This window comes from Zootermopsis nevadensis, unplaced genomic scaffold (assembly GCF_977971745.1).
Source record: "Zootermopsis nevadensis isolate Lab colony 2312 unplaced genomic scaffold, Znev_1.0 Znev_ptg000011l, whole genome shotgun sequence".
NCBI lineage: Eukaryota > Metazoa > Arthropoda > Insecta > Blattodea > Termopsidae > Zootermopsis > Zootermopsis nevadensis.
Window position 1 is genome coordinate 8,831,253 of NW_028259143.1, and position 13,421 is coordinate 8,844,673.

At 36.8% G+C, this 13,421-nt stretch overlaps 1 protein-coding gene across 2 annotated transcripts in view; it reads left to right on the plus strand.

The window, feature by feature from the left end:
* The window catches only part of csul (protein arginine N-methyltransferase 5), a 546,076-nt gene that overhangs the window by 60,674 nt on the left and 471,981 nt on the right, over positions 1 to 13,421 (plus strand). The gene's annotated exons all lie outside the window — the stretch shown is intronic.

Here is a 13,421-nt window from a genome sequence, read left to right on the forward strand (position 1 = left end):
CTGATTGGTCGTGGATTACGGGCTGTGTTTTCTTTGAGGTACGGGCTGAATATTTAAATATTATTGAAACAAGCTTTGGCTATTCAGAGTAACAAAATCACATTAATTGAATAGAATAGTAAAATAATATTATCTTGTTGGTAGGATCGAGTCTAAAGACCGTGTTAAATAACGTTGGGTCCGCTGTAGTTGCAAGAAGGCAAACCAATCTCGCTCGGGACCATTACTTACCATTATCGCAACGTACCAGCAGAACGGAAGCTGGACAGCATTACCTCTGCAGTAATAGGACTGACCGTACTAATACGGACATTAACACAAAAATGAGAGTTAGGGGTAGCGCGCACTAGCGGGCTTTCTGCCGCAGCGGTAAACTACAGCAAACGCGTATTCCTGTTGCCTGTGCACGCGGACGGTGAAATAAACGCATTGTCTGCGTTTTCTTTTCAGTTAGGAGCTGGGTGTTGTGGAGACAGTTAGCGTGTGCTCTAAGCTGATAAGTAAAGGTATGGATTTTATTGAGGCTGTCGCTGTGTGTGCTTTTTGCTAAGAGCAAGGGCGAAGCGTAGAAATAAATTCTGGTTCCCTCCACTTGTAAGTCAAAGATTGTTGAGAGCCAAATTTCACAAGTTATATGAGGACCTGCGTATGTATCCAAATAAATTATTCAGATACTTTATCTTTTTATACAGTTGGCTCGACTTCGGCAGTAGAGCTTCACAGACTTCTATCCACAGTTTCTCTTTAGTTTTTGTCACTGTACTCAGATATGGCCGAAATGTACAGTGCCAGCCTTTTCTCCTGTTCAGTTACACCAAGGTCGCACAAACAATGGTCGCCGTGCGGCACACAGGTTAGGTTCTTCGTGTTCTGTTGCCACCGAACCGCATCGAAATTGAAGCAGGTTGCGCGCATGGTCTTAATGTTGTTAAAACCAGTTTCTCTCACACACCAAAGATGAAGATTCTGCCTACTTTCTGCTCGCCAAATGACATACATAACTCCTTCTAATACTAGAAAGTGCCGCCTTTAAATTCCAATTAATTGAGGAGAAACACCATTCTTGAAACGGAACTGGGATTTAGTGTTAAATTAGTGCTAGTGTATGTAAGGTTACGCTGGGCTTAGTTTCTTACGTAGACTGTAGTACCTCACTGTGAAAGTAACATCGAATTTAGAAGTTGCATATAAAGGCCCTTTGTGTAGCAGAAGCGCTTAATTAAATAAATGGGGTTGTAGAAGTCTATATTATCTTGAAGGCGATGTTTAAGGATACATTTTATATATAGTAAATAATATAAATATTAAAGCTCTATAAATATTTTATTATTGGTCGTAATGTATGAAATGGACTTAAGACAGACGAAAACATACAGAATTTTATTTCGGAACATATAGTGACGAGACCACTTGGTAGATCTTGGCGTATATAGAGAAATAAATTGAAATGAATCTGAAAAACTAGGGTGGGATAAAGAGAACGATTCATTGGCTCCGGAAAGGGATCTGTGGCTGTCTGATCTGATTATTTTTTGATTGTATAAAAGACGAATTTGTTGAATATGTAAGCGATTATTATCATTTTCATGAAAGACCCTGCTCAGTATTGTTAGTTAGGTACTCATTAACGGTAAATTATCAAATTATTATTATTTACTTATTTTTGGAAAACAAACATATAATGACCCATATATAAGGGGCTTAATTGTCTAATGGTGCGTTCTGGTTTGCTCTTTGTCTTCTTAAACACGATAGTAAATGCGATTATGATTCTCTCCTGTTACCCTCAGCCATGTTTTATTTTGCTTGCTAAGGGTTAAAATACGACAAATGCCACCTGTACCCACAGCTGTTTCATCTGTAGGCGGTTCAATGCATACACCGATGTATTTTGTATGTAGTCACCATGAGGCGTCACGACGGTAATAATAGAATTTGCCGAGATTTGAGGTTCTCACGGCGACGGACATGAAGAAGACTGTGATTTTGGAAGTTGCACCGTGTAGTCTTATAAAAATTGACCGAAGTTTCAGATGTGCTTGATTTTGTGATGATGGAGGCAGTACGCACCTCTGAAACGTCTGTGAGTTTTAAGCACACTACAAGGCTTAATGCGACAGAAGATATTTATCTTAAAAAGAATGTTTGTGTGACGTCTGCTTTTCGTTTCTAGTACCTGAATTTAAATATGAATAAGAATAATTGTTTTGGCAGCGTACTAGATTAAATGCTTTCTTGTATAGTCCACGAATGTAATATTGAGACTTGCAAGGAATGCAGGAAGTCCGTAGCGTCAAAAAGCAGACGCTACCTTTCCTCCTTCCTCCTTCACCCCACCTCCTCACCCCGCAAGTCCCAAGATTACAGTCGTGGACTGTAGTCTTCTTGGTTGTTGCAGGTTCATAATGTCCACATGGCAGAGAATATTCACTTACTGAAGTTGCGTCTCTTAAGCTGTGATTCGTCCATAAATAACTGAAACTCTCTTTCTCTAATCGAATGCAATTTCCAGCCCACGGGAATGCTTAACTGTACAACTGAAAATTAATTACAGTGTAGTTACCCAAGATTACATTCTTCATTCCTAAACTGTTATTTGCTATGTTATTTGCGTGTCTGTAGCATGCCATGCTTTATGTTTCTACCAGCTCTGTAAATTTTAACCAAGTAATAAATAACTTTCAGAAATTGTATTTAGTACGTTGCTGTTTTAAAATAGGCTAGGTCTGTTTTTGTATCTCAATGAATATATCAGACCAGATGACAGAGTCAGGGCTCAGGGCTGAAGTCACAACAGAACCACAATTGCTTAACTGTTTGAAGCCGGAGAGAGAGAGAGAGAGAGAGAAGATTCTCAGGCAATGCCCTTTGGTCTTTCAGATAACGATAGAATAAGAGTGAAGATGTTGAGATAATAAGTAGTGAGAGCTTGATAAGAGACGGGGGAATTTTGGTTTACGTATTGATGAATGTTGATATTGTAGTTAAGTAATTTAGTTGCCTCCAGAGTAAGGGGGGACACTTTGATTAATTTAGATGAAGGGACACATTTAATTACTCCGCTAAGTTTTTATTTGTATCATTTCCATAGGGAGAACAAGGGAACCCTGCGTTGAGCTAATAAAGAGTGTGTCGTAAAGTAAACTACACACTAGAGACCTTCGTAAAAGACAGTATTATCTTCTTGATGTTGCCAAACTGGTAGCATTGGAAGACAAGAGTCCATTGAGCTTATATCTCCTCCTGGAGCTGGTAATCGCTTCGGTGTTCATTAAAGTCTTCGGCTTTTATGGAACCTTTAATTTCATACCGGATTCACTAGAGATCGCCATTGAACTGTAACCTGAAGCAAATAAATTCAGTCCAAACCATCACATCTGATCTCTTTAAAATTCGTTTTAATATTGTTGTCTCATATATACCTAGAGTATCCAAGGATCAGTCAGGATAGTCAGGGTCGAGATTTGAACTCTAGAACTCGCGAACACGAGACAAGAATACTAATAGCTTGTCCAGGACGTTCTGTTCGTGCTACATGTCCAGTGAATCTCATACTCTTTTATTGTACCAATTTATAAAATTGCGTTGAATATGAATAGTTCCTTTTTTGTAATAGTAGTTTATACTGATTGGAAAAAAATATTAATTTGTAGTGATGGAGATCGAGTTAATTTTTATTGATTATCTATGTTAATTAATAGATTCTAATGGCCGGGTTTAGTGAAAACGCTAAAGTATCTTCTGTTTCCATATACTGTGGGGTATTTCTTGATTAGCCGAAGCTATTTTATTCTCAAAATTCTGCTTCACGCCAAATTCCTCAACACGGCCACTCCTGGTGGCAAATTCTTCGTTTTCGGGATCCCCGTTACCTCTAAGTCTCCAGAGACTTCAGTTTCCCGACCTCAATAGGAAATAGTTTTAGCACAAGTTTTTCTTGTCTGTCCTTCAAGATACATAAAGTACAAACATGCAGTGGTGTCCCTCGTGAGACTTGTTCATCCATGCCTTCTCTTCTCATCGACCAAATAGTTTAACAATCCACCTGAACAGCCCTTATGGGTATACATAGGGCTGTCTATTGAACTGGAAATGACAATGCGCTGTCATTTTAAAAATGGCCGCTGCTCTCTCTCTTTTAAAATGGGTGAGTGGTGTGGGGGTGTAATTTTTACAGACTCTTACACTGAATGGTGCGCACTGCTACTTCAAACATGAAGAGCGAGTCTTCGTTGCAGATAAGAAGAAAATATTACAATTAATTCTACAGAAACAGACTGATGATATGAAATGGATTTATCTGACCCGGGGTAAAGCCCTTTGGTGAGGTTATATGAACATGGTAATGGGCTAGTGGGTTCTGCAGTCGCGAAGAATTTCTTACCAGCTGATTAAATATGGAAGTTTTGAAGCTAAAACCTGCACTATTGAGTTTGGGAGAAAAAGAATTGAATTATTCTCGGATATAATTTTGAATTGTGGCTGCAGTAAGCGCTAAGATGTTACGAATATATTTAAGCCATCTATGATACGCTATGAATTATTTATAGCGGCGTTGCCTAATAAGACATATGATGTATGTACGGCAAATATATCCTATGCAGAAGACGTTTTGTACGCTATTATCATCACGATATAAAAGATTTACATGAATGATATAGTATTCTTTCTCTTTTAGGAACAGAAAGTTGGTAGACCACGTAATAAGGAGTTATGGGAAATTTTTTTTTATGAGCGACTGCCATACTAATTTAAAATGTACAGGCATATACGGATTCTGTTTGAAATTTCTCTGAAGAAAGATACTGACGAAAATCGTAAGGGGCGCGATATTGTGTCAAGATAGAATATGTGATGCACGGAGAATATTCTACGTATAATTTTCCTGAACGTACGAATTCTGTAACGAATCAGACAGGATATATGGCGTTTATTAAATAAATATAAACGAACAGGTATAAAACATCGAGTGAGATGTTGGGGGAGAGGAGTCATAAATTAAAAATGAAACCGGAAGTTAATGATTTTCAGGCTTGTCATTATGCTGACACTTTGCTATGTCTATGGAGCAAATTATTTCTTGAGAAGCTAATAGCAGGTCAACTAATGAAGAGATTTTGCATCTTTTATAAAACATGAAGGCCCGTTACCATATTCACAAGAGCCCGATACTTGTCACAATTCTGAAACTGCTGAATATAGCTAAAAAACTGTTACCCTAGTATTGTAAAATCATTTCAATATTATTCTGCCATCCACGATTAAGTCCTTGAAGTGGTCTCTTCCCTTCACTTTTTTCAACTAATATTTTCTATGAATATCTTAGCGTGGCCATGCGTGCTACATGCCCAGTCAATTTCATTGTTTGTAATTCACTGATCCAGGTATGTGTAAGGTCTTGTAAAGAATGGAAAGAAGGCGTTACATAGGCAAAGCTGGGTTTTAAATACACATTGATATAACTCAGAATGGTTTTTAAGGTTTCAAAGGATTAAACATAAAAATATAGGCCTCTTTACATTCAACCTTGTAGAACTGTACTGACGTTTTACAACCCGTAAGGCAGCCATCTTCATTGTGATATATATATATATATATATATATATATTCAGATTTTCTCAAAGGAAAATATATTGTTCCTGAAATTACATATATTGCGAATATTTCTAACATATAGAGTTGTAATCCAATTTTTCCATCGGGGTTATGGTCTTATGAATTCCTACTGCACGTCATTTGATACTCCCTTACATTATATAGATATCGTTGCTTTTTAATATACGGCTTCAGCATTAGCTATCTGCATTTCTGTTAAATCTTTAAAATGTGTTCCCTTTTATTTCTTTTATTATTTAATATTAATCTCCTTTATTTTCTCGTTTCTGTACCTACTCACATAATCTGAAGTTCGTTTCCATTTGCGCTGTTTTTGTCTCTGCTTACTTTCAGAGACTCCACACAATTCTACCGCCTTTCATCTCCTCGTTTCTCCTTCCTTTCCTTTTAAATCCTTCTCTACATCTTCCTCATTTCTTTACATAAGCAGAAGGATAACCACCCTTTTCGCATGTGCTCCAAATCTTCTTATTTGATCCTGTTGGTCCAATTCTGCCTGTTCCTAGCTTACATCCACACGTCAATGGCACCCGATATTTTCCATCCATAGTTTAACAACAATTGTAAAACTAGTTCGGTTTTCTTTAGCTTTGTATTATGACAGAATTGTGCCCCAATGGGCGGTTTAGATAATTATTTTCCATCTCTTAAGAGTGTAAGCTTTGTAAACCTAATAGTTTTCTAAAAGGCGGTATATTTTAAGGGTTATTGTGTACTTTTATATTTATTTTGGATTGTTTTATTGTGTATCTGGATATTAAGCTTTTTCCGCGAAATATTGTGATAATTAGGAGTTGGGAGGGACAGAATAGTCCATAATTAACGTTTTAAAAATCAACATTGGAAGAAATAGGACCGTGTCTTCTAAGAAAACGATAATCGATTCAGTGAGGAAAAATCTATAAATTTACTAAAGTGAGAAAAACAATAGAATGATTATACCGAAACTATTAGTTCTTGACGTAATTCAATGTTAAACGTTACCGGTTGTGAAATGCCAATTATTTCCTTTACAAATAAGCATGATCTTCCATAATACATCCTATTCGAAACTTATTCTTGACTTTTGCGGTAACGTTGCACTTAATTATAAGTCAATAATGAGCTATTCAGCTTAGACATACTGAGGTTGCTTAGAATTTGTACGGAAATAAGCTGCTTGTGATTTAAAGCCTCTTGTAAAAGACAACGCTGTGCGTACGACGTCATACCCTATCGTGATGGCGAGGGTGTGGCAGTAATGCTCCCCAAGATTTCAGATGTCGACATTACCTTATCTCTTTGCTCGCCTTTATCCCTGGGGAAAGCATCCAGATACTCATTATACTAGATGGACTCCAGAATGGTGCTGAAGTGGTAAGTACCACGGAGCAAGGCAAGGCCGTCCAGTTTGGAGGAGATTGCCTTTGGAACCTGGTGTAATCCGGTTTTGTCGGTTATAACTGAGGAACCATTGGAGCAAGGAATATGAAATTTTGTGCAGAGTTAGATCACTTACCATTTGAAGGCCACATTTATCTGAATAAGATTTAAAAGAATTCATTTTCTACCGTAAAGGAATCATGACACTTCTCCGTTAGAAAGATGAATTTGTTAGTGTTGTTTAAGAAAATAAGTCCGTTTAGTCTGATAACCATATAGACCTCAAGTTCGAACCCCACCAATTTGATATTATAGATGTTACAGACTGAAGTAAAAGTGTTTCACATAGCATTATCGCTTAGCTTTTATCAAGAACCTTGCATTGTTCAGTACTTACGTTGGTTGACATACACGGGTATAATATCATGCACTACGCTTATCTTCTATAGTAACGTGATAAAGTAAGCTAAAGTGGATGTTTTTAAGGAGACAAGCATATGAATGTGAAATACCGAATGTCATGATGGAGTAATTATCGTTTCTGCTGTGTATCAGGATATCAGAGTTTTAGTTCTCGGTCCGAAAACAGGCCATCATAACTAATGCTTTCGTGGTTTTCCTAAGTCTCTCCAGCCAGATTCTAGGATAGCACCTTGAAGTAGTCAACTGTAGCCACTTCTTACGGCTTTTCCAGTGAAATATTAATTAACTGTCCAATTATTTGAAGCTATACGATTTGATAAATTGAAAGCATCGTCAAAAAACGAAAGCTACGAAACATCGAGGAAACACGAAATCAAAGAAGTCTTGCGTGATATTCGGATGTGGCAAAGTTAAACAACAGTGATTGATACAGTAAGATGGAAATCAGTAATTAGCCAGGAAATGTTTTATTCAAAACTACTGCATTTAATTCTGTCATACCATTGGAAAATTTTATTCGCTACAGAAAGATGGGCGATACGTATTCTTTGTTCCTGAAAGCAACACGAGACATGTCTGAAGTCTCTTGGATTGTCATAGTCACGTCTTGTGTTACTCCTGTAGAGGTAGGTGTTGGCGTTTTTATGCGTACGATGACAATTCTTGGCATCTCTTAAAATGAAATAAAGCGTCACTACCTCTCACTGAGGCATTTGTTGAAGGTGTCGTTTCGTCTTGTGGAAATACAACACTACTACGTCCTACGCCTGACATGTGAACATCACGCTTCTACCCATATATATAGCATGAACAGTCTCTTTTTTATCCCAGAGGAAATTGCCAGAAATCTGAGTGCAGCAGGAAACTCTTAACTGGTAGACAGACGGCAGTCAATATGAGACGCTTTTTGACCTGAGAAACGCGCTGTTCGTTTGTTTTTGTTCTTTTGTTTGTTCTCTTATGTCTTGTGAGACTAGTGTAATACACGGAACAAAATCTCTTGCGACGTGAAAGTCACAAGTCTTCATAAATATGCTCGCGCAAGACAGAATCGCTTGCCTTTTTCGACTACACATTCGATGTACGTTGTTTTAGAAGTAAGATATGGGAATATAAGCTACCGTACTGACGTCATTATGGTTTTAAAATACCAGAATATCAACACGAGAATGTTTGATTATGTTTTTTGTAAAAAATAATACATGTTTATAAGGTAACGTTGAACGTAACTGTCATTTCTTAGCTCCAGTTTAAAACTGCATGATTTGCTGACAAGGTTTTCTCGTATCGGGTCAAATATCTTCCATAAAACAATAAACTTAACTATAGGTACTATAACAGTTGCTGTCGGGAAAAGTGAAACTGCGACATTTTGTATAAAACGAATTGAATGTGACTGCTATATGCTGGTGAATAATGAGGTATTTTATTGATTGTTTTCATGATTTCCTGTTATAAAAAGTGATAGTGGAACCACGGTTCCGGAGAATTTGACGTAAATACGTCTATACGGAAAGAAAGTTTATATATTGGCTTTATTCCAAATATTTCCTTTATACCCGCTTTACAATTGAGTAAAGTTTGATTAAGACTTTGCTTATTTAACTTGAATTAGTTACGCTTAAGATGGGTCTGTGATAGATGAATGTAATGTAAAGTAATGTAATGTAATGAAATGTAATGTAAGGTAAGAAAATGTAATGTAATGTAAGGTAAGGTAATGTAAGTTAAGGTAATGTAATGTAATGTATGGTAGGGTAATGTAATGTAAGGTAATGTAATGAAATGTTTCCTAGGTAACAATAATGCCGAGTAAACAGACGACGTTTCGTAGGTAACAATAATGCCGCGTAAACAGGTGACGTTTCGTAGGTAACAATAACAATTGAAGTTTCCTAGGTAACATAACAATGCAGTTACACTTTTTCGTTTCACTTTTTGCCGAATGACACTGACCCTAAAATATAGACATATTTACGTCAAAAAAGTTCAGTTTTAGAAAATATGCGAAGTATTTGCTCAGTTGAACTTTCTTAATTTTATCGTTTCCTACAGTGGTACAGAATATTTGTAGAATATTGTAATGCATTCGAAACAGATTAATTACAAACAAAAACTGATCTGTGAATGCAGTAACTAAAGCGCTGCTATTGAATATTTTCAACAACGAACGATATTAATTTTTCACATCAACCATCAAAAATAAAAATAACAATTTGACTTCTCTTCTTTTTTGAAACGAGTGTGACCCGATGTGAAATGGCTTCGTATAATCTATTGTTTCTTTATTGGTTGGGCTGCTTCTCCGTTCACCAGTATTGACGCAAGAGTGGTAATTTTTCTGTCACATTGACAGTTGACACGAAATTAAATATCAGCTGCATATATCACACTCTTCGTCCATTGGTAGGATTCGTATTTTGGGCATCAGATTCTTTCATCGTTATGGTAATTATTCATCAATAAAACATGCACTTCTGAAAATGCATTGTTTCAAACTAAAGCGTATGAACGTTTGTGCCACGTATTGACAGCCTGTGTCCGGAATTTTAGAGCAGATGATTTGCTGATGTCCTGCTGTATTATTCATTGTTAATTCTGATTCATCCAGATTCTGGATTATGATGTTTATCCACAACTGTTTCTTTTACCAAAGTTGCATTGAAAACAAATTGCCACCTAGGTAAATATGTTATACTATATAATTAAATATGGAGTATACTTATACTAAATAAATATGCGTAAAAATAAAATGTGAAGCGTAGGCTATTTCACAGATAAAATTGTAATTTTCCAAGAATGGATGGATAAGCGGATATACTGCTGCTGTTTCTTTATTTATGGGAAAAAACTTGCCAAAAGCTCATTCAACCGGGATTCTCTTCAGATAAACTGTAGTGAAATAATTAAATACCTTATTTATTATGTTACACAACTTTAATGAACATTTACGTAAATCTGCTTAACTGCTTGTACCATATCTTAATCGTACTGTACCTTAGTCTACGTGCGTCTGCAATAAGTATAATAAGCAATATAAACATTAGCAGGGCAGGAAATATACAGCAGTGGAAAGAGAACTTAAACATATTTTGTAGTAAGGGGAACAAATTGTATAACTCCAGCTATGGCCACAAGGAGCGCAGTTTTTTATATGAGAGTAAAATGGTGATTCATTCCGAGAAAGCATTTTGTGTACTTCAGTTTCAGCCCATATAATCCATGACCACTGCTTAACCTGGTTTTCGAAGGAAGTTCCATAAAAATTCCTTCATGTGCAAATTAAATTTGATTTCTCGCGTTGTGTCGCCATTCTACTGTCATTAAATAGTTTAGTTTCTGGTTAACGTAGTTGGAATCACTTCTCACGTGTGCTACAAACATTTTTCTGAACTTCTCTTTCCAGAACTGTTTGATTTTTGCATATGGTTAAATCTCAGATCATTTGTGGTTATTCTGTATATCTGTACAGTTGAATTTACTATCGGAACAATTGAATTAGTTCATTGATACACAATCGGTGGCCTGCTGAATGTCTTATACGATTTGTCTTTACTTTCATGATTATAATAAAGTTACGTAATTATTTTAAATACAGTATGCACTCTAAAAATATTAGTGTCTGTACCATTTTTTAACAAGTAGTTCACAGTGTCTTTGTTAACTCGTTGTTATGAATGCTTCTATTTCGTTCTGAATTTTGTCTCCCAGAAACGGCTACTTAGAGAATGGAATAAAGAAAGTTACTTATTTTGAGGAGAAACATATTTTGGTCCAAGCCATATTTGTTTATAATCCTGAGTGGTATAATATTATCTCTTGTTTATCTTAACGAGTTTAAACGTTATCTGCGCTACACCACTGCTTTCTGAATTCCACCACTGAAATATTTGAAAGACGGGGTGGAGTACGAAGATAAATTCAACAAAATTATTACCCCATAAAATCCCGTTCTCTCACTAATGGAATATTACCGCAGTAGAAGAAAAAAGTTACCGAAACATTTGCAGCTACTAAACCAAACGCTTGAGGAACATTAGGGATCGAGGAACTTTGTAGTAAACATGCCCCTATATGCCAATCTCCTCTCGTCTCTCCGTTTTACTTCTGCGGTTTTTGGAGCCCTTGACTTGCGTTGTTGCGGCATCGTCTGTGATGGAGACAAGCAAGGAATAGTTTCAATTAACATGCCACCGAGGATTATCTCATGCATGAAGATACCAGAACATCTATGTGGTTTATACCAGTATTTTTAATTGTAGTCGTAATAGAGCGCATTTACTCTTAGACGTCTCTCTCAAATTTCTTGTTATCTCCGGCACAACGTCGGGGTTGAGTGGTTAGCACTCGTATTTGGTTCAGATCTACGCCTGGACATCAGTTATCCTAACTGTATATTCTCTTAAATTTATCTTTATCTATCAATGAGATCACGAATCATGATCGATTCATTCCACATGTTCTCCAATTCATTATCAAAGAAATGAACAGATTACTTCTTCAAGTATAATAAAATTCTGTTGCACTGAGTAATTTTTCTCATATAATTAGGATCAGGCCTACAATGTAATTAGCTCTTTTGCAATAGGGATTTAATTTTTTTGTACATGTTAAGAAAAATTGGCTTTTATAAAAGTCGTGTCATGAAGAACATAAAGTCTGACACAAACATAAGGTGTGAAAACGTGACGTACCATATGCATATTCATTTTTTTTAAACCTATCGTGTAAAACGTATAGACTAGTGAAAAGCACAATAAAGAGCTTTTGTTTTCAAGCTTTGCTTTTAAGTGACTGGAAGTACAAGAGGGACCACATTAAAACCTGTCACCGCCTCTTTTATGCCCGCGTACTCATACATACGAACCACGTTTGTTTTCTCTCAAAGTTCTCTACTGTTCAATCATATCATCAGTCTTTTCTAAGTTATGACGAACTTTCGTACTCTTAAATTAAATTCGGTCATGAATGTCAGGCGAGTTCTACAGCGCAGCACAATACCAATTCTCTCGTCAAACTTTGATAAGAGTACACACAATTCAGTTCTAAAAAACGAGCATCAAGCAAATCGAAGATACCTGTCTTCTGGGTTGTTGCGCCGTGTATTCTGGTAGAAGTTTACCGACGGTTCAGAGGTCCTTGCAGCCTCCATCATCAGGGCGACGATCACCTTGATGATGGAGGACATCTGAAACGTCAGTAAATTTATACCAGAATACATGGCGCAACAACCCAAGAGACAACCATATTCATACTCACCCCCGTAAAAACTTCTAATCCAACTTAGTCTGGTAGAAGTTCACCAACTTTAGTAAACGTATACCAGACTGTACGGCACTACAACTCAGAAGACAGCCATCATCGGATTCACCGTCGTGAAAACATCAAATGTTATCAAACAAATCCATTTGAAAAACAAACAAGTTTTATCTGACATATGCCTCGTTCTTATTTGCTGTACCTGGGATCGAAAGCTAATTACTGGACATAAGTTTGATTCATGTAATGATTTCCATATTTATGGATTTCACTGCCTCTCAAGTCAAGTTCCGTGATAATATTGCGTGCTAGAGTACGTCCGTATGCTCCACATGTCAGTACCTGCACTTGATAAACCATCTTCAACGCACATTATCTCACCTCTGTACCTCTAAATTTCCAACCCAACTGAGCAGGTATTCCAGTAAGTAATACGCGTTTCGGCAGTTATTTTATGGAACCTCAAGGTTCATGACTGTGTTCACAGGAGTTTGACCGCTTTCCATGAGTGCTACATGCCGTATCTTCAGTGCTTTGATTTTTCATGAAGAGTCGGGTAAAATCCTGTTTGAATTTCCCAACATCTCTGCACTGTCAAACGCCAGTTACATGATCAATTATTCAGACGCGTTTCAGTTTCCTATTTGACATGCTATATTATCCAAAAATTGTGGCTTCTATTTTTTCAGTTGCTGGTGAATAAGTTTTCTTCTTCGTGTTGTGTTTTCGACCTACAATTTCATGGCGTAACGTCGCCGTCG